Source organism: Anguilla anguilla, chromosome 6 (assembly GCF_013347855.1).
Source record: "Anguilla anguilla isolate fAngAng1 chromosome 6, fAngAng1.pri, whole genome shotgun sequence".
NCBI lineage: Eukaryota > Metazoa > Chordata > Actinopteri > Anguilliformes > Anguillidae > Anguilla > Anguilla anguilla.
In genome coordinates this window covers 33972317-33994492 of record NC_049206.1, presented here as the reverse complement: position 1 = coordinate 33994492, position 22176 = coordinate 33972317, and positions in this window count along the sequence as shown.

Genomic DNA, 22176 nt, shown 5'->3' with positions numbered 1-22176 from the left:
CCATGTTGTACCATGTCGATGCAGTTGCAAATATCTCAAAAAACAAGGAAATTACAGGCATTTGAAATTTGGGTGGGAAGCTAATGCTAATATAATGCAAATTTCAAGTGCTTATAACTTTTTAAAACAATAATATAGGGACTTGAAATGGACTGGGCATGAAGAGGACACTACCATGTTTACCATGTTGACGGAGGTGCAGATATCTCAAAAAACAAGGAAATTAAAGGCATTTGAAATTTTGGCGGGATATATAACGTTTTAAAACTCATCTTCTCATGAGCGCTTTACCTGATTCCGTCACCATCGCACATGTGTACTCTTGGGTATTATCGCCATCAAGGGTGATAAGGACAAATCGTTTCATTACAAATTGCTTGATTTGTGGCGTGACAAAGTTAGCACTTTATGCTAATGCACATTCATATTTCAAAGTAATGTTTGTCCTGAACCGGAAGTTGGATGGTCTCATGCACAGGTATGTAGATTGTCCAAAATCCTGAAATCTATGCCGCTTGGACTCTTTTCTCCTTCGCCTTGTATTTACCGGATTGGACATGTTTGTAGGGCCCCGCATTGCTGCTTGCAGCTATATTTAGGGGTCCAAGCAGCGAAGCTGGTGGAACCCTATTGTATCTGTTAGGATTATTAGGGGTCCAAGCAGCGAAGCTGGTGGAACCCTATTGTATCTGTTAGGATTATTAGGGGTCCAAGCAGCGAAGCTGGTGGAACCCTATTGTATTTGAAAGGATTATTATTATTATTAGGGGTCCAAGCAGCGAAGCGGGTGGAACCCTATTGTATTTATTAGGATTAAAATTAGGGGTCCAAGCAGCGAAGCTGGTGGAACCCTATTGTATCTGTAAGGATTATTAGGGGTTCAAGCAGCGAAGCTGGTGGAACCCTATTGTATTTGTTAGGATTATTATTAGGGGTCCAAGCAGCGAAGCTGGTGGAACACTATTGTATCTGTTAGGATTATTAGGGGTCCAAGCAGCAAAGCTGGTTGAACCCTATTGTATCTGTTAGGATTATTATTATTATTATTATTAGGGGTCCAAGCAGCGAAGCTGGTGGAACACTATTGTATCTGTTAGGATTATTAGGGGTCCAAGCAGCGAAGCCGGTGGAACCCTATTGTATCTGTTAGGATTATTAGGGGTCCAAGCAGCGAAGCTGGTGGAACCCTATTGTATTTGTTAGGATTATTAGGGGTCCAAGCAGCGAAGCTGGTGGAACCCTATTGTATCTGTTAGGATTATTAGGGGTCCAAGCAGCGAAGCTGGTCGAACCCTATTGTATCTGTTAGGATTATTATTAGGGGTCCAAGCAGCGAAGCTGGTGGAACACTATTGTATCTGTTAGGATTATTAGGGGTCCAAGCAGCGAAGCTGGTGGAACCCTACTGTATCTGTCAGGATTATTATTATTATTAGGGGTCCAAGCAGCGAAGCTGGTGGAACCCTACTGTTTTTGTTAGGATTATTAGGGGTCCAAGCAGCAAAGATGGTGGAACACTATTGTATTTGTTAGGATTAGTATTATTAGGGGTCCAAGCAGCGAAGCTGGTGGAACCCTATAGTATCTGTTAGGATTATTATTATTAGGGGTCCAAGCAGCAAAGCTGGTGGAACTCTATTGTATTTGTTAGGATTATTATTATTAGGGGTCCAAGCAGGGAAACTGGTGGAACTCTATTGTATTTATTAGGATTATTAGGGGTCCAAGCAGCAAAGATGGTGGAACACTATTGTATTTGTTAGGATTAGTATTATTAGGGGTCCAAGCAGCGAAGCTGGTGGAACTCTATTGTATCTGTTAGGATTATTATTATTAGGGGTCCAAGCAGCAAAGCTGGTGGAACTCTATTGTATTTGTTAGGATTATTATTATTAGGGGTCCAAGCAGGGAAACTGATGGAACTCTATTGTATTTATTAGGATTATTAGGGGTCCAAGCAGCGAAGCTGGTGGAACTCTATTGTATCTCTTAGGATTATTAGGGGTCCAAGCAGCGAAGCTGGTGGAACACTATTGTATCTGTTAGGATTATTATGGGTCCAAGCAGCGAATCTGTTGGAACACTATTGTATCTGTTAGGATTATTAGGGGTCCAAGCAGCGAAGCTGGTGGAACCCTATTGTATTTATTAGGATTAAAATTAGGGGTCCAAGCAGCGAAGCTGGTGGAACCCTATTGTATCTGTAAGGATTATTAGGGGTTCAAGCAGCGAAGCTGGTGGAACCCTATTGTATTTGTTAGGATTATTATTAGGGGTCCAAACAGCGAAGCTGGTGGAACCCTATTGTATTTGTTAGGATTATTATTAGGGGTCCAAGCAGCGAAGCTGGTGGAACACTATTGTATCTGTTAGGATTATTAGGGGTCCAAGCAGCAAAGCTGGTTGAACCCTATTGTATCTGTTAGGATTATTATTATTATTATTATTAGGGGTCCAAGCAGCGAAGCTGGTGGAACACTATTGTATCTGTTAGGATAATTAGGGGTCCAAGCAGCGAAGCCGGTGGAACCCTATTGTATCTGTTAGGATTATTAGGGGTCCAAGCAGTGAAGCTGGTGGAACCCTATTGTATTTGTTAGGATTATTAGGGGTCCAAGCAGCGAAGCTGGTGGAACCCTATTGTATCTGTTAGGATTATTAGGGGTCCAAGCAGCGAAGCTGGTCGAACCCTATTGTATTTGTTAGGATTATTATTAGGGGTCCAAGCAGCGAAGCTGGTGGAACACTATTGTATCTGTTAGAATTATTAGGGGTCCAAGCAGCGAAGCTGGTGGAACCCTACTGTATCTGTCAGGATTATTATTATTATTAGGGGTCCAAGCAGCGAAGCTGGTGGAACCCTACTGTATTTGTTAGGATTATTAGGGGTCCAAGCAGCAAAGATGGTGGAACACTATTGTATTTGTTAGGATTAGTATTATTAGGGGTCCAAACAGCGAAGCTGGTGGAACCCTATTGTATCTGTTAGGATTATTATTATTAGGGGTCCAAGCAGCAAAGCTGGTGGAACTCTATTGTATTTGTTAGGATTATTATTATTAGGGGTCCAAGCAGGGAAACTGGTGGAACTCTATTGTATTTATTAGGATTATTAGGGGTCCAAGCAGCAAAGATGGTGGAACACTATTGTATTTGTTAGGATTAGTATTATTAGGGGTCCAAGCAGCGAAGCTGGTGGAACCCTATTGTATCTGTTAGGATTATTATTATTAGGGGTCCAAGCAGCAAAGCTGGTGGAACTCTATTGTATTTGTTAGGATTATTATTATTAGGGGTCCAAGCAGGGAAACTGGTGGAACTCTATTGTATTTATTAGGATTATTAGGGGTCCAAGCAGCGAAGCTGGTGGAACTCTATTGTATCTCTTAGGATTATTAGGGGTCCAAGCAGCGAAGCTGGTGGAACACTATTGTATCTGTTAGGATTATTATGGGTCCAAGCAGCGAATCTGTTGGAACACTATTGTATCTGTTAGGATTATTAGGGGTCCAAGAAGCGAAGCTGGTGGAACCCTATTGTATCTGTTAGGATTATTAGGGGTCCAAGAAGCGAAGCTGGTGGAACTCTATTGTATCCGTTAGGATTATTAGGGGTCCAAGCAGCGAAGCTGGTGGAACCCTATTGTATCTGTTAGGATTATTAGGGGTCCAAGCAGCGAAGCTGGTCGAACCCTATTGTATCTGTTAGGATTATTATTAGGGGTCCAAGCAGCGAAGCTGGTGGAACACTATTGTATCTGTTAGGATTATTAGGGGTCCAAGCAGCGAAGCTGGTGGAACCCTACTGTATCTGTCAGGATTATTATTATTATTAGGGGTCCAAGCAGCGAAGCTGGTGGAACCCTACTGTTTTTGTTAGGATTATTAGGGGTCCAAGCAGCAAAGATGGTGGAACACTATTGTATTTGTTAGGATTAGTATTATTAGGGGTCCAAGCAGCGAAGCTGGTGGAACCCTATAGTATCTGTTAGGATTATTATTATTAGGGGTCCAAGCAGCAAAGCTGGTGGAACTCTATTGTATTTGTTAGGATTATTAGGGGTCCAAGCAGCAAAGATGGTGGAACACTATTGTATTTGTTAGGATTAGTATTATTAGGGGTCCAAGCAGCGAAGCTGGTGGAACTCTATTGTATCTGTTAGGATTATTATTATTAGGGGTCCAAGCAGCAAAGCTGGTGGAACTCTATTGTATTTGTTAGGATTATTATTATTAGGGGTCCAAGCAGGGAAACTGGTGGAACTCTATTGTATTTATTAGGATTATTAGGGGTCCAAGCAGCGAAGCTGGTGGAACTCTATTGTATCTCTTAGGATTATTAGGGGTCCAAGCAGCGAAGCTGGTGGAACACTATTGTATCTGTTAGGATTATTATGGGTCCAAGCAGCGAATCTGTTGGAACACTATTGTATCTGTTAGGATTATTAGGGGTCCAAGCAGCGAAGCTGGTGGAACCCTATTGTATTTATTAGGATTAAAATTAGGGGTCCAAGCAGCGAAGCTGGTGGAACCCTATTGTATCTGTAAGGATTATTAGGGGTCCAAACAGCGAAGCTGGTGGAACCCTATTGTATTTGTTAGGATTATTATTAGGGGTCCAAGCAGCGAAGCTGGTGGAACACTATTGTATCTGTTAGGATTATTAGGGGTCCAAGCAGCAAAGCTGGTTGAACCCTATTGTATCTGTTAGGATTATTATTATTATTATTATTAGGGGTCCAAGCAGCGAAGCTGGTGGAACACTATTGTATCTGTTAGGATAATTAGGGGTCCAAGCAGCGAAGCCGGTGGAACCCTATTGTATCTGTTAGGATTATTAGGGGTCCAAGCAGTGAAGCTGGTGGAACCCTATTGTATTTGTTAGGATTATTAGGGGTCCAAGCAGCGAAGCTGGTGGAACCCTATTGTATCTGTTAGGATTATTAGGGGTCCAAGCAGCGAAGCTGGTCGAACCGTATTGTATTTGTTAGGATTATTATTAGGGGTCCAAGCAGCGAAGCTGGTGGAACACTATTGTATCTGTTAGGATTATTAGGGGTCCAAGCAGCGAAGCTGGTGGAACCCTACTGTATCTGTCAGGATTATTATTATTATTAGGGGTCCAAGCAGCGAAGCTGGTGGAACCCTACTGTATTTGTTAGGATTATTAGGGGTCCAAGCAGCAAAGATGGTGGAACACTATTGTATTTGTTAGGATTAGTATTATTAGGGGTCCAAACAGCGAAGCTGGTGGAACCCTATTGTATCTGTTAGGATTATTATTATTAGGGGTCCAAGCAGCAAAGCTGGTGGAACTCTATTGTATTTGTTAGGATTATTATTATTAGGGGTCCAAGCAGGGAAACTGGTGGAACTCTATTGTATTTATTAGGATTATTAGGGGTCCAAGCAGCAAAGATGGTGGAACACTATTGTATGTGTTAGGATTAGTATTATTAGGGGTCCAAGCAGCGAAGCTGGTGGAACCCTATTGTATCTGTTAGGATTATTATTATTAGGGGTCCAAGCAGCAAAGCTGGTGGAACTCTATTGTATTTGTTAGGATTATTATTATTAGGGGTCCAAGCAGGGAAACTGGTGGAACTCTATTGTATTTATTAGGATTATTAGGGGTCCAAGCAGCGAAGCTGGTGGAACTCTATTGTATCTCTTAGGATTATTAGGGGTCCAAGCAGCGAAGCTGGTGGAACACTATTGTATCTGTTAGGATTATTATGGGTCCAAGCAGCGAATCTGTTGGAACACTATTGTATCTGTTAGGATTATTAGGGGTCCAAGAAGCGAAGCTGGTGGAACCCTATTGTATCTGTTAGGATTATTAGGGGTCCAAGAAGCGAAGCTGGTGGAACTCTATTGTATCTGTTAGGATTATTATTAGGGGTCCAAGCAGCGAAGCTGGTGGAACTCTATTGTATCCGTTAGGATTATTAGGGGTCCAAGCAGCGAAGCTGGTGGAACTCTATTGTATTTATTAGGATTATTAGGGGTCCAAGCAGCGAAGCTGGTGGAACCTTATTGTATCAGTAAGGATTATTAGGGGTCCAAGCAGCGAAGCTGGTGGAACACTATTGTATCTGTAAGGATTATTAGGGGTCCAAGCAGCGAAGCTGTTGGAACCCTATTGTATCTGTTAGGATTATTAGGGGTCCAAGCAGCGAAGCTGGTAGAACCCTACTGTATTTGTTAGGATTATTAGGGGTCCAAGCAGCGAAGCTGGTGGAACCCTATTGTATTTTTAGGATTATTATTAGGGGTCCAAGCAGAGAAGATGGTGGAACACTATTGTATTTGTTAGGATTATTATTAGGGGTCCAAGCAGTGAAGCTAGTGGAACACTATTGTATCTGTTAGGATTATTAGGGGTCCAAGCAGCGAAGCTGGTCGATCCGTATTGTATTTGTTAGGATTATTGTTAGGGGTCCAAGCAGCGAAGCTGGTGGAACCCTGTTGTATCTGTTAGGATTATTAGAGGTCCAAGCAGCGAAGCTGGTGGAACCCTATTGTATCTGTTAGGATTATTAGGGGTCCAAGCAGCGAAGCTGGTGGAATCCTATTGTATTTGTTAGGATTATTAGGGGTTCAAGCAGCGAAGCTGGTGGAACTCTATTGTATTTGTTAGGATTATTAGGGGTCCAAGCAGCGAAGCTGGTGGAACTCTATTGTATTTATAAGGATTATTAGGGGTCCAAGCAGCGAAGCTGGTGGAACCGTATTGGATCTGTTAGGATTATTAGGGGTCCAAGCAGCGAAGCTGGTGGAACCCTATTGTATCTGTTAGGATTATTAGGGATCCAAGCAGCGAAGCTGGTGGAACCCTATTGTATCTGTTAGGATTATTATTAGGGGTCCAAGCAGTGAAGCTGGTGGAACCCTATTGTATCTGTTAGGATTATTAGGGGTCCAAGCAGCGAAGCTGGTCGAACCCTATTGCATTTGTTGGGATTATAATTTGGGGTCCAAGCAGCGAAGCTGGTGGAAACCTATTGTATCTGTTAGGATTATTAGGGGTCCAAGCAGCGAAGCTGGTCGAACCCTATTGTATCTGTTAGGATTATTAGGGGTCCAAGCAGCGAAGCTGGTGGAACCCTATTGTATCTGTTAGGATTATTAGGGGTCCAAGCAGCGAAGCTGGTGGAACCCTATTGTATTTGAAAGGATTATTATTATTATTAGGCGTCCAAGCAGCGAAGCGGGTGGAACCCTATTGTATTTATTAGGATTAAAATTAGGGGTCCAAGCAGCGAAGCTGGTGGAACCCTATTGTATCTGTAAGGATTATTAGGGGTTCAAGCAGCGAAGCTGGTGGAACCCTATTGTATTTGTTAGGATTATTATTAGGGGTCCAAGCAGCGAAGCTGGTGGAACACTATTGTATCTGTTAGGATTATTAGGGGTCCAAGCAGCAAAGCTGGTTGAACCCTATTGTATCTGTTAGGATTATTATTATTATTATTATTAGGGGTCCAAGCAGCGAAGCTGGTGGAACACTATTGTATCTGTTAGGATTATTAGGGGTCCAAGCAGCGAAGCCGGTGGAACCCTATTGTATCTGTTAGGATTATTAGGGGTCCAAGCAGCGAAGCTGGTGGAACCCTATTGTATTTGTTAGGATTATTAGGGGTCCAAGCAGCGAAGCTGGTGGAACCCTATTGTATCTGTTAGGATTATTAGGGGTCCAAGCAGCGAAGCTGGTCGAACCCTATTGTATCTGTTAGGATTATTATTAGGGGTCCAAGCAGCGAAGCTGGTGGAACACTATTGTATCTGTTAGGATTATTAGGGGTCCAAGCAGCGAAGCTGGTGGAACCCTACTGTATCTGTCAGGATTATTATTATTATTAGGGGTCCAAGCAGCGAAGCTGGTGGAACCCTACTGTTTTTGTTAGGATTATTAGGGGTCCAAGCAGCAAAGATGGTGGAACACTATTGTATTTGTTAGGATTAGTATTATTAGGGGTCCAAGCAGCGAAGCTGGTGGAACCCTATAGTATCTGTTAGGATTATTATTATTAGGGGTCCAAGCAGCAAAGCTGGTGGAACTCTATTGTATTTGTTAGGATTATTATTATTAGGGGTCCAAGCAGGGAAACTGGTGGAACTCTATTGTATTTATTAGGATTATTAGGGGTCCAAGCAGCAAAGATGGTGGAACACTATTGTATTTGTTAGGATTAGTATTATTAGGGGTCCAAGCAGCGAAGCTGGTGGAACTCTATTGTATCTGTTAGGATTATTATTATTAGGGGTCCAAGCAGCAAAGCTGGTGGAACTCTATTGTATTTGTTATGATTATTATTATTAGGGGTCCAACTAGGGAAACTGGTGGAACTCTATTGTATTTATTAGGATTATTAGGGGTCCAAGCAGCGAAGCTGGTGGAACTCTATTGTATCTCTTAGGATTATTAGGGGTCCAAGCAGCGAAGCTGGTGGAACACTATTGTATCTGTTAGGATTATTATGGGTCCAAGCAGCGAATCTGTTGGAACACTATTGTATCTGTTAGGATTATTAGGGGTCCAAGCAGCGAAGCTGGTGGAACCCTATTGTATTTATTAGGATTAAAATTAGGGGTCCAAGCAGCGAAGCTGGTGGAACCCTATTGTATCTGTAAGGATTATTAGGGGTTCAAGCAGCGAAGCTGGTGGAATCCTATTGTATTTGTTAGGATTATAATTAGGGGTCCAAACAGCGAAGCTGGTGGAACCCTATTGTATTTGTTAGGATTATTATTAGGGGTCCAAGCAGCGAAGCTGGTGGAACACTATTGTATCTGTTAGGATAATTAGGGGTCCAAGCAGCGAAGCCGGTGGAACCCTATTGTATCTGTTAGGATTATTAGGGGTCCAAGCAGCGAAGCTGGTGGAACCCTATTGTATTTGTTAGGATTATTAGGGGTCCAAGCAGCGAAGCTGGTGGAACCCTATTGTATCTGTTAGGATTATTATTATTATTATTATTAGGGGTCCAAGCAGCGAAGCTGGTGGAACACTATTGTATTTATTAGGATTAAAATTAGGGGTCCAAGCAGCGAAACTGGTGGAACCCTATTGTATCTGTAAGGATTATTAGGGGTTCAAGCAGCGAAGCTGGTGGAACCCTATTGTATTTGTTAGGATTATTATTAGGGGTCCAAACAGCGAAGCTGGTGGAACCCTATTGTATTTGTTAGGATTATTATTAGGGGTCCAAGCAGCGAAGCTGGTGGAACACTATTGTATCTGTTAGGATTATTAGGGGTCCAAGCAGCAAAGCTGGTTGAACCCTATTGTATCTGTTAGGATTATTATTATTATTATTATTAGGGGTCCAAGCAGCGAAGCTGGTGGAACACTATTGTATCTGTTAGGATAATTAGGGGTCCAAGCAGCGAAGCCGGTGGAACCCTATTGTATCTGTTAGGATTATTAGGGGTCCAAGCAGCGAAGCTGGTGGAACCCTATTGTATTTGTTAGGATTATTAGGGGTCCAAGCAGCGAAGCTGGTGGAACCCTATTGTATCTGTTAGGATTATTAGGGGTCCAAGCAGCGAAGCTGGTCGAACCCTATTGTATTTGTTAGGATTATTATTAGGGGTCCAAGCAGCGAAGCTGGTGGAACACTATTGTATCTGTTAGTATTATTAGGGGTCCAAGCAGCGAAGCTGGTGGAACCCTACTGTATCTGTCAGGATTATTATTATTATTAGGGGTCCAAGCAGCGAAGCTGGTGGAACCCTACTGTATTTGTTAGGATTATTAGGGGTCCAAGCAGCAAAGATGGTGGAACACTATTGTATTTGTTAGGATTAGTATTATTAGGGGTCCAAACAGCGAAGCTGGTGGAACCCTATTGTATCTGTTAGGATTATTATTATTAGGGGTCCAAGCAGCAAAGCTGGTGGAACTCTATTGTATTTGTTAGGATTATTATTATTAGGGGTCCAAGCAGGGAAACTGGTGGAACTCTATTGTATTTATTAGGATTATTAGGGGTCCAAGCAGCAAAGATGGTGGAACACTATTGTATTTGTTAGGATTAGTATTATTAGGGGTCCAAGCAGCGAAGCTGGTGGCACCCTATTGTATCTGTTAGGATTATTATTATTAGGGGTCCAAGCAGCAAAGCTGGTGGAACTCTATTGTATTTGTTAGGATTATTATTATTAGGGGTCCAAGCAGGGAAACTGGTGGAACTCTATTGTATTTATTAGGATTATTAGGGGTCCAAGCAGCGAAGCTGGTGGAACTCTATTGTATCTCTTAGGATTATTAGGGGTCCAAGCAGCGAAGCTGGTGGAACACTATTGTATCTGTTAGGATTATTATGGGTCCAAGCAGCGAATCTGTTGGAACACTATTGTATCTGTTAGGATTATTAGGGGTCCAAGAAGCGAAGCTGGTGGAACCCTATTGTATCTGTTAGGATTATTAGGGGTCCAAGAAGCGAAGCTGGTGGAACTCTTTTGTATCTGTTAGGATTATTATTAGGGGTCCAAGCAGCGAAGCTGGTGGAACTCTATTGTATCCGTTAGGATTATTAGGGGTCCAAGCAGCGAAGCTGGTGGAACTCTATTGTATTTATTAGGATTATTAGGGGTCCAAGCAGCGAAGCTGGTGGAACCTTATTGTATCAGTAAGGATTATTAGGGGTCCAAGCAGCGAAGCTGGTGGAACACTATTGTATCTGTAAGGATTATTAGGGGTCCAAGCAGCGAAGCTGTTGGAACCCTATTGTATCTGTTAGGATTATTAGGGGTCCAAGCAGCGAAGCTGGTAGAACCCTACTGTATTTGTTAGGATTATTAGGGGTCCAAGCAGCGAAGCTGGTGGAACCCTATTGTATTTTTAGGATTATTATTAGGGGTCCAAGCAGAGAAGATGGTGGAACACTATTGTATTTGTTAGGATTATTATTAGGGGTCCAAGCAGTGAAGCTAGTGGAACCCTATTGTATCTGTTAGGATTATTAGGGGTCCAAGCAGCGAAGCTGGTCGAACCGTATTGTATTTGTTAGGATTATTGTTAGGGGTCCAAGCAGCGAAGCTGGTGGAACCCTGTTGTATCTGTTAGGATTATTAGAGGTCCAAGCAGCGAAGCTGGTGGAACCCTATTGTATCTGTTAGGATTATTAGGGGTCCAAGCAGCGAAGCTGGTGGAATCCTATTGTATTTGTTAGGATTATTAGGGGTTCAAGCAGCGAAGCTGGTGGAACTCTATTGTATTTATTAGGATTATTAGGGGTCCAAGCAGCGAAGGTGGTGGAACCCTATTGTATCTGTTAGGATTATTAGGGATCCAAGCAGCGAAGCTGGTGGAACCCTATTGTATCTGTTAGGATTATTATTAGGGGTCCAAGCAGTGAAGCTGGTGGAACCTTATTGTATCTGTTAGGATTATTAGGGGTCCAAGCAGCGAAGCTGGTCGAACCCTATTGCATTTGTTGGGATTATAATTAGGGGTCCTAGCAGCAAAGCTGGTGGAAACCTATTGTATCTGTTAGGATTATTGGGGGTCCAAGCAGCGAAGCTGGTGGAATCCTATTGTATTTGTTAGGATTATTAGGGGTCCAAGCAGCGAAGCTGGTGGAACCCTATTGTATCTGTTAGGATTATTAGGGGTCCAAGCAGCGAAGCTGGTGGAACCGTATTGTATCTGTTAGGATTATTAGGGGTCCAAGCAGCGAAGCTGGTGGAACCCTATTGTATCTGTTAGGATTATTAGGGATCCAAGCAGCGAAGCTGGTGGAACCCTATTGTATCTGTTAGGATTATTATTAGGGGTCCAAGCAGTGAAGCTGGTGGAACCCTATTGTATCTGTTAGGATTATTAGGGGTCCAAGCAGCGAAGCTGGTCGAACCCTATTGCATTTGTTCGGATTATAATTAGGGGTCCTAGCAGCGAAGCTGGTGGAAACCTATTGTATCTGTTAGGATTATTAGGGGTCCAAGCAGCGAAGCTGGTCGAACCCTATTGTATCTGTTAGGATTATTAGGGGTCCAAGCAGCGAAGCTGGTGGAACCCTATTGTATCTGTTAGGATTATTAGGGGTCCAAGAAGCGAAGCTGGTGGAACCCTATTGCATCTGTTAGGATTATTAGGGGTCCAAGCAGCGAAGCTGGTGGAACCCTATTGTATCTGTTAGGATTATTTGGGGTCCAAGCAGCAAAGCTGGTGGAACCCTATTGTATTTGTTAGGATTATTAGGGGTCCAAGCAGCGAATCTGTTGGAACACTATTGTATTTGTTCGGATTATTATTATTAGGGGTCCAAGCAGCGAAGCTGGTGGAACCCTATTGTATCTGTAAGGATTTTTAGGGGTCCAAGCAGCGAAGCTGGTGGAACCCTATTGTATCTGTAAGGATTATTAGGGGTCCAAGAAGCGAAGCTGGTGGAACTCTATTGTATCTGTTAGGATTATTATTAGGGGTCCAAGCAGCGAAGCTGGTGGAACTCTATTGTATCCGTTAGGATTATTAGGGGTCCAAGCAGCGAAGCTGGTGGAACTCTATTGTATTTATTAGGATTATTAGGGGTCCAAGCAGCGAAGCTGGTGGAACCTTATTGTATCAGTAAGGATTATTAGGGGTCCAAGCAGCGAAGCTGGTGGAACACTATTGTATCTGTAAGGATTATTAGGGGTCCAAGCAGCGAAGCTGTTGGAACCCTATTGTATCTGTTAGGATTATTAGGGGTCCAAGCAGCGAAGCTGGTAGAACCCTACTGTATTTGTTAGGATTATTAGGGGTCCAAGCAGCGAAGCTGGTGGAACCCTATTGTATTTTTAGGATTATTATTAGGGGTCCAAGCAGAGAAGATGGTGGAACACTATTGTATTTGTTAGGATTATTATTAGGGGTCCAAGCAGTGAAGCTAGTGGAACACTATTGTATCTGTTAGGATTATTAGGGGTCCAAGCAGCGAAGCTGGTCGAACCGTATTGTATTTGTTAGGATTATTGTTAGGGGTCCAAGCAGCGAAGCTGGTGGAACCCTGTTGTATCTGTTAGGATTATTAGAGGTCCAAGCAGCGAAGCTGGTGGAACCCTATTGTATCTGTTAGGATTATTAGGGGTCCAAGCAGCGAAGCTGGTGGAATCCTATTGTATTTGTTAGGATTATTAGGGGTTCAAGCAGCGAAGCTGGTGGAACTCTATTGTATTTGTTAGGATTATTAGGGGTCCAAGCAGCGAAGCTGGTGGAACTCTATTGTATTTATAAGGATTATTAGGGGTCCAAGCAGCGAAGCTGGTGGAACCGTATTGGATCTGTTAGGATTATTAGGGGTCCAAGCAGCGAAGCTGGTGGAACCCTATTGTATCTGTTAGGATTATTAGGGATCCAAGCAGCGAAGCTGGTGGAACCCTATTGTATCTGTTAGGATTATTATTAGGGGTCCAAGCAGTGAAGCTGGTGGAACCCTATTGTATCTGTTAGGATTATTAGGGGTCCAAGCAGCGAAGCTGGTCGAACCCTATTGCATTTGTTGGGATTATAATTTGGGGTCCAAGCAGCGAAGCTGGTGGAAACCTATTGTATCTGTTAGGATTATTAGGGGTCCAAGCAGCGAAGCTGGTCGAACCCTATTGTATCTGTTAGGATTATTAGGGGTCCAAGCAGCGAAGCTGGTGGAACCCTATTGTATCTGTTAGGATTATTAGGGGTCCAAGCAGCGAAGCTGGTGGAACCCTATTGTATTTGAAAGGATTATTATTATTATTAGGCGTCCAAGCAGCGAAGCGGGTGGAACCCTATTGTATTTATTAGGATTAAAATTAGGGGTCCAAGCAGCGAAGCTGGTGGAACCCTATTGTATCTGTAAGGATTATTAGGGGTTCAAGCAGCGAAGCTGGTGGAACCCTATTGTATTTGTTAGGATTATTATTAGGGGTCCAAGCAGCGAAGCTGGTGGAACACTATTGTATCTGTTAGGATTATTAGGGGTCCAAGCAGCAAAGCTGGTTGAACCCTATTGTATCTGTTAGGATTATTATTATTATTATTATTAGGGGTCCAAGCAGCGAAGCTGGTGGAACACTATTGTATCTGTTAGGATTATTAGGGGTCCAAGCAGCGAAGCCGGTGGAACCCTATTGTATCTGTTAGGATTATTAGGGGTCCAAGCAGCGAAGCTGGTGGAACCCTATTGTATTTGTTAGGATTATTAGGGGTCCAAGCAGCGAAGCTGGTGGAACCCTATTGTATCTGTTAGGATTATTAGGGGTCCAAGCAGCGAAGCTGGTCGAACCCTATTGTATCTGTTAGGATTATTATTAGGGGTCCAAGCAGCGAAGCTGGTGGAACACTATTGTATCTGTTAGGATTATTAGGGGTCCAAGCAGCGAAGCTGGTGGAACCCTACTGTATCTGTCAGGATTATTATTATTATTAGGGGTCCAAGCAGCGAAGCTGGTGGAACCCTACTGTTTTTGTTAGGATTATTAGGGGTCCAAGCAGCAAAGATGGTGGAACACTATTGTATTTGTTAGGATTAGTATTATTAGGGGTCCAAGCAGCGAAGCTGGTGGAACCCTATAGTATCTGTTAGGATTATTATTATTAGGGGTCCAAGCAGCAAAGCTGGTGGAACTCTATTGTATTTGTTAGGATTATTATTATTAGGGGTCCAAGCAGGGAAACTGGTGGAACTCTATTGTATTTATTAGGATTATTAGGGGTCCAAGCAGCAAAGATGGTGGAACACTATTGTATTTGTTAGGATTAGTATTATTAGGGGTCCAAGCAGCGAAGCTGGTGGAACTCTATTGTATCTGTTAGGATTATTATTATTAGGGGTCCAAGCAGCAAAGCTGGTGGAACTCTATTGTATTTGTTATGATTATTATTATTAGGGGTCCAACTAGGGAAACTGGTGGAACTCTATTGTATTTATTAGGATTATTAGGGGTCCAAGCAGCGAAGCTGGTGGAACTCTATTGTATCTCTTAGGATTATTAGGGGTCCAAGCAGCGAAGCTGGTGGAACACTATTGTATCTGTTAGGATTATTATGGGTCCAAGCAGCGAATCTGTTGGAACACTATTGTATCTGTTAGGATTATTAGGGGTCCAAGCAGCGAAGCTGGTGGAACCCTATTGTATTTATTAGGATTAAAATTAGGGGTCCAAGCAGCGAAGCTGGTGGAACCCTATTGTATCTGTAAGGATTATTAGGGGTTCAAGCAGCGAAGCTGGTGGAATCCTATTGTATTTGTTAGGATTATAATTAGGGGTCCAAACAGCGAAGCTGGTGGAACCCTATTGTATTTGTTAGGATTATTATTAGGGGTCCAAGCAGCGAAGCTGGTGGAACACTATTGTATCTGTTAGGATAATTAGGGGTCCAAGCAGCGAAGCCGGTGGAACCCTATTGTATCTGTTAGGATTATTAGGGGTCCAAGCAGCGAAGCTGGTGGAACCCTATTGTATTTGTTAGGATTATTAGGGGTCCAAGCAGCGAAGCTGGTGGAACCCTATTGTATCTGTTAGGATTATTATTATTATTATTATTAGGGGTCCAAGCAGCGAAGCTGGTGGAACACTATTGTATTTATTAGGATTAAAATTAGGGGTCCAAGCAGCGAAACTGGTGGAACCCTATTGTATCTGTAAGGATTATTAGGGGTTCAAGCAGCGAAGCTGGTGGAACCCTATTGTATTTGTTAGGATTATTATTAGGGGTCCAAACAGCGAAGCTGGTGGAACCCTATTGTATTTGTTAGGATTATTATTAGGGGTCCAAGCAGCGAAGCTGGTGGAACACTATTGTATCTGTTAGGATTATTAGGGGTCCAAGCAGCAAAGCTGGTTGAACCCTATTGTATCTGTTAGGATTATTATTATTATTATTATTAGGGGTCCAAGCAGCGAAGCTGGTGGAACACTATTGTATCTGTTAGGATAATTAGGGGTCCAAGCAGCGAAGCCGGTGGAACCCTATTGTATCTGTTAGGATTATTAGGGGTCCAAGCAGCGAAGCTGGTGGAACCCTATTGTATTTGTTAGGATTATTAGGGGTCCAAGCAGCGAAGCTGGTGGAACCCTATTGTATCTGTTAGGATTATTAGGGGTCCAAGCAGCGAAGCTGGTCGAACCCTATTGTATTTGTTAGGATTATTATTAGGGGTCCAAGCAGCGAAGCTGGTGGAACACTATTGTATCTGTTAGTATTATTAGGGGTCCAAGCAGCGAAGCTGGTGGAACCCTACTGTATCTGTCAGGATTATTATTATTATTAGGGGTCCAAGCAGCGAAGCTGGTGGAACCCTACTGTATTTGTTAGGATTATTAGGGGTCCAAGCAGCAAAGATGGTGGAACACTATTGTATTTGTTAGGATTAGTATTATTAGGGGTCCAAACAGCGAAGCTGGTGGAACCCTATTGTATCTGTTAGGATTATTATTATTAGGGGTCCAAGCAGCAAAGCTGGTGGAACTCTATTGTATTTGTTAGGATTATTATTATTAGGGGTCCAAGCAGGGAAACTGGTGGAACTCTATTGTATTTATTAGGATTATTAGGGGTCCAAGCAGCAAAGATGGTGGAACACTATTGTATTTGTTAGGATTAGTATTATTAGGGGTCCAAGCAGCGAAGCTGGTGGCACCCTATTGTATCTGTTAGGATTATTATTATTAGGGGTCCAAGCAGCAAAGCTGGTGGAACTCTATTGTATTTGTTAGGATTATTATTATTAGGGGTCCAAGCAGGGAAACTGGTGGAACTCTATTGTATTTATTAGGATTATTAGGGGTCCAAGCAGCGAAGCTGGTGGAACTCTATTGTATCTCTTAGGATTATTAGGGGTCCAAGCAGCGAAGCTGGTGGAACACTATTGTATCTGTTAGGATTATTATGGGTCCAAGCAGCGAATCTGTTGGAACACTATTGTATCTGTTAGGATTATTAGGGGTCCAAGAAGCGAAGCTGGTGGAACCCTATTGTATCTGTTAGGATTATTAGGGGTCCAAGAAGCGAAGCTGGTGGAACTCTTTTGTATCTGTTAGGATTATTATTAGGGGTCCAAGCAGCGAAGCTGGTGGAACTCTATTGTATCCGTTAGGATTATTAGGGGTCCAAGCAGCGAAGCTGGTGGAACTCTATTGTATTTATTAGGATTATTAGGGGTCCAAGCAGCGAAGCTGGTGGAACCTTATTGTATCAGTAAGGATTATTAGGGGTCCAAGCAGCGAAGCTGGTGGAACACTATTGTATCTGTAAGGATTATTAGGGGTCCAAGCAGCGAAGCTGTTGGAACCCTATTGTATCTGTTAGGATTATTAGGGGTCCAAGCAGCGAAGCTGGTAGAACCCTACTGTATTTGTTAGGATTATTAGGGGTCCAAGCAGCGAAGCTGGTGGAACCCTATTGTATTTTTAGGATTATTATTAGGGGTCCAAGCAGAGAAGATGGTGGAACACTATTGTATTTGTTAGGATTATTATTAGGGGTCCAAGCAGTGAAGCTAGTGGAACCCTATTGTATCTGTTAGGATTATTAGGGGTCCAAGCAGCGAAGCTGGTCGAACCGTATTGTATTTGTTAGGATTATTGTTAGGGGTCCAAGCAGCGAAGCTGGTGGAACCCTGTTGTATCTGTTAGGATTATTAGAGGTCCAAGCAGCGAAGCTGGTGGAACCCTATTGTATCTGTTAGGATTATTAGGGGTCCAAGCAGCGAAGCTGGTGGAATCCTATTGTATTTGTTAGGATTATTAGGGGTTCAAGCAGCGAAGCTGGTGGAACTCTATTGTATTTATTAGGATTATTAGGGGTCCAAGCAGCGAAGGTGGTGGAACCCTATTGTATCTGTTAGGATTATTAGGGATCCAAGCAGCGAAGCTGGTGGAACCCTATTGTATCTGTTAGGATTATTATTAGGGGTCCAAGCAGTGAAGCTGGTGGAACCTTATTGTATCTGTTAGGATTATTAGGGGTCCAAGCAGCGAAGCTGGTCGAACCCTATTGCATTTGTTGGGATTATAATTAGGGGTCCTAGCAGCAAAGCTGGTGGAAACCTATTGTATCTGTTAGGATTATTGGGGGTCCAAGCAGCGAAGCTGGTGGAATCCTATTGTATTTGTTAGGATTATTAGGGGTCCAAGCAGCGAAGCTGGTGGAACCCTATTGTATCTGTTAGGATTATTAGGGGTCCAAGCAGCGAAGCTGGTGGAACCGTATTGTATCTGTTAGGATTATTAGGGGTCCAAGCAGCGAAGCTGGTGGAACCCTATTGTATCTGTTAGGATTATTAGGGATCCAAGCAGCGAAGCTGGTGGAACCCTATTGTATCTGTTAGGATTATTATTAGGGGTCCAAGCAGTGAAGCTGGTGGAACCCTATTGTATCTGTTAGGATTATTAGGGGTCCAAGCAGCGAAGCTGGTCGAACCCTATTGCATTTGTTCGGATTATAATTAGCGGTCCTAGCAGCGAAGCTGGTGGAAACCTATTGTATCTGTTAGGATTATTAGGGGTCCAAGCAGCGAAGCTGGTCGAACCCTATTGTATCTGTTAGGATTATTAGGGGTCCAAGCAGCGAAGCTGGTGGAACCCTATTGTATCTGTTAGGATTATTAGGGGTCCAAGAAGCGAAGCTGGTGGAACCCTATTGCATCTGTTAGGATTATTAGGGGTCCAAGCAGCGAAGCTGGTGGAACCCTATTGTATCTGTTAGGATTATTAGGGGTCCAAGCAACGAAGCTGGTGGAACCCTATTGTATCTGTTAGGATTATTTGGGGTCCAAGCAGCAAAGCTGGTGGAACCCTATTGTATTTGTTAGGATTATTAGGGGTCCAAGCAGCGAATCTGTTGGAACACTATTGTATTTGTTCGGATTATTATTATTAGGGGTCCAAGCAGCGAAGCTGGTGGAACCCTATTGTATCTGTAAGGATTTTTAGGGGTCCAAGCAGCGAAGCTGGTGGAACCCTATTGTATCTGTAAGGATTATTAGGGGTCCAAGCAGCGAAGCTGGTGGAACCCTATTGTATCTGTTAGGATTATTAGGGGTCCAAGCAGCGAAGCTGGTCGAACCCTATTGTATTTGTTAGGATTATTATTAGGGGTCCAAGCAGCGAAGCTGGTGGAACCCTATTGTATCTGTTAGGATTATTAGGGGTCCAAGCAGCGAAGCTGGTCGAACCCTATTGTATTTGTTAGGATTATTATTAGGGGTCCAAGCAGCGAAGCTGGTGGAACACTATTGTATCTGTTAGGATTATTAGGGGTCCAAGCAGCGAAGCTGGTGGAACCCTACTGTATCTGTCAGGATTATTATTATTATTAGGGGTCCAAGCAGCGAAGCTGGTGGAACCCTACTGTATTTGTTAGGATTATTAGGGGTCCAAGCAGCAAAGATGGTGGAACACTATTGTATTTGTTAGGATTAGTATTATTAGGGGTCCAAACAGCGAAGCTGGTGGAACCCTATTGTATCTGTTAGGATTATTATTATTAGGGGTCCAAGCAGCAAAGCTGGTGGAACTCTATTGTATTTGTTAGGATTATTATTATTAGGGGTCCAAGCAGGGAAACTGGTGGAACTCTATTGTATTTATTAGGATTATTAGGGGTCCAAGCAGCAAAGATGGTGGAACACTATTGTATTTGTTAGGATTAGTATTATTAGGGGTCCAAGCAGCGAAGCTGGTGGAACCCTATTGTATCTGTTAGGATTATTATTATTAGGGGTCCAAGCAGCAAAGCTGGTGGAACTCTATTGTATTTGTTAGGATTATTATTATTAGGGGTCCAAGCAGGGAAACTGGTGGAACTCTATTGTATTTATTAGGATTATTAGGGGTCCAAGCAGCGAAGCTGGTGGAACTCTATTGTATCTCTTAGGATTATTAGGGGTCCAAGCAGCGAAGCTGGTGGAACACTATTGTATCTGTTAGGATTATTATGGGTCCAAGCAGCGAATCTGTTGGAACACTATTGTATCTGTTAGGATTATTAGGGGTCCAAGAAGCGAAGCTGGTGGAACCCTATTGTATCTGTTAGGATTATTAGGGGTCCAAGAAGCGAAGCTGGTGGAACTCTATTGTATCTGTTAGGATTATTATTTGGGGTCCAAGCAGCGAAGCTGGTGGAACTCTATTGTATCCGTTAGGATTATTAGGGGTCCAAGCAGCGAAGCTGGTGGAACTCTATTGTATTTATTAGGATTATTAGGGGTCCAAGCAGCGAAGCTGGTGGAACCTTATTGTATCAGTAAGGATTATTAGGGGTCCAAGCAGCGAAGCTGGTGGAACACTATTGTATCTCTAAGGATTATTAGGGGTCCAAGCAGCGAAGCTGTTGGAACCCTATTGTATCTGTTAGGATTATTAGGGGTCCAAGCAGCGAAGCTGGTAGAACCCTACTGTATTTGTTAGGATTATTAGGGGTCCAAGCAGCGAATCTGGTGGAACCCTATTGTATTTTTAGGATTATTATTAGGGGTCCAAGCAGAGAAGATGGTGGAACACTATTGTATTTGTTAGGATTATTATTAGGGGTCCAAGCAGTGAAGCTAGTGGAACCCTATTGTATCTGTTAGGATTATTAGGGGTCCAAGCAGCGAAGCTGGTCGAACCGTATTGTATTTGTTAGGATTATTGTTAGGGGTCCAAGCAGCGAAGCTGGTGGAACCCTGTTGTATCTGTTAGGATTATTAGAGGTCCAAGCAGCGAAGCTGGTGGAACCCTATTGTATCTGTTAGGATTATTAGGGGTCCAAGCAGCGAAGCTGGTGGAATCCTATTGTATTTGTTAGGATTATTAGGGGTTCAAGCAGCGAAGCTGGTGGAACTCTATTGTATTTATTAGGATTATTAGGGGTCCAAGCAGCGAAGGTGGTGGAACCCTATTGTATCTGTTAGGATTATTAGGGATCCAAGCAGCGAAGCTGGTGGAACCCTATTGTATCTGTTAGGATTATTATTAGGGGTCCAAGCAGTGAAGCTGGTGGAACCCTATTGTATCTGTTAGGATTATTAGGGGTCCAAGCAGCGAAGCTGGTCGAACCCTATTGCATTTGTTGGGATTATAATTAGGGGTCCTAGCAGCAAAGCTGGTGGAAACCTATTGTATCTGTTAGGATTATTGGGGGTCCAAGCAGCGAAGCTGGTGGAATCCTATTGTATTTGTTAGGATTATTAGGGGTCCAAGCAGCGAAGCTGGTGGAACCCTATTGTATCTGTTAGGATTATTAGGGGTCCAAGCAGCGAAGCTGGTGGAACCGTATTGTATCTGTTAGGATTATTAGGGGTCCAAGCAGCGAAGCTGGTGGAACCCTATTGTATCTGTTAGGATTATTAGGGATCCAAGCAGCGAAGCTGGTGGAACCCTATTGTATCTGTTAGGATTATTATTAGGGGTCCAAGCAGTGAAGCTGGTGGAACCCTATTGTATCTGTTAGGATTATTAGGGGTCCAAGCAGCGAAGCTGGTCGAACCCTATTGCATTTGTTCGGATTATAATTAGGGGTCCAAGCAGCGAAGCTGGTGGAAACCTATTGTATCTGTTAGGATTATTAGGGGTCCAAGCAGCGAAGCTGGTCGAACCCTATTGTATCTGTTAGGATTATTAGGGGTCCAAGCAGCGAAGCTGGTGGAACCCTATTGTATCTGTTAGGATTATTAGGGGTCCAAGAAGCGAAGCTGGTGGAACCCTATTGTATCTGTTAGGATTATTAGGGGTCCAAGCAGCGAAGCTGGTGGAACCCTATTGTATCTGTTAGGATTATTAGGGGTCCAAGCAACGAAGCTGGTGGAACCCTATTGTATCTGTTAGGATTATTTGGGGTCCAAGCAGCAAAGCTGGTGGAACCCTATTGTATTTGTTAGGATTATTAGGGGTCCAAGCAGCGAATCTGTTGGAACACTATTGTATTTGTTCGGATTATTATTATTAGGGGTCCAAGCAGCGAAGCTGGTGGAACCCTATTGTATCTGTAAGGATTTTTAGGGGTCCAAGCAGCGAAGCTGGTGGAACTCTATTGTATTTGTAAGGATTATTAGGGGTCCAAGCAGCGAAGCTGGTGGAACTCTATTGTATCTCTTAGGATTATTAGGGGTCCAAGCAGCGAAGCTGGTGGAACACTATTGTATCTGTTAGGATTATTATTAGGGGTCCAAGCAGCAACGCTGGTGGAACCCTATTGTATCTGTTAGGATTATTAGGGGTCCAAGCAGCGAAG